Source organism: Populus euphratica, unplaced genomic scaffold (assembly GCF_000495115.2).
Source record: "Populus euphratica unplaced genomic scaffold, PopEup_1.0 scaffold113.1, whole genome shotgun sequence".
In the NCBI taxonomy this organism is placed as follows: domain Eukaryota; kingdom Viridiplantae; phylum Streptophyta; class Magnoliopsida; order Malpighiales; family Salicaceae; genus Populus; species Populus euphratica.
In genome coordinates, this window is record NW_011499984.1 from 213,498 (window position 1) to 213,820 (window position 323).

Sequence of the window (323 nt, forward strand, 5' to 3'; positions counted from 1 at the left end):
ATGAAAAAAAACTAATAAAGAAAAAGAAAAAAAATCTGAATTAACTAGGTTAACTTGTCAAACTTGAGATTCATATCATGAAAGTTTGATAACTAATAGAAAAAACATTTAATATTAACAAACTAAATTTTTAAAAAATTAATTAATGAACGTTCAATAATTAAATAAAAAAAATTAAACAATAACAAACCAAATTAAACAAAAAAATTAATTAAAAAGAAAAACAAAAAAAAAACTTGAGTTAACAAGTCAAACCTGAAATCCATGTCATGAAAGTTTAATAACTAAATAGAAAAAAAATTTAACATTAACAAACTAAATTA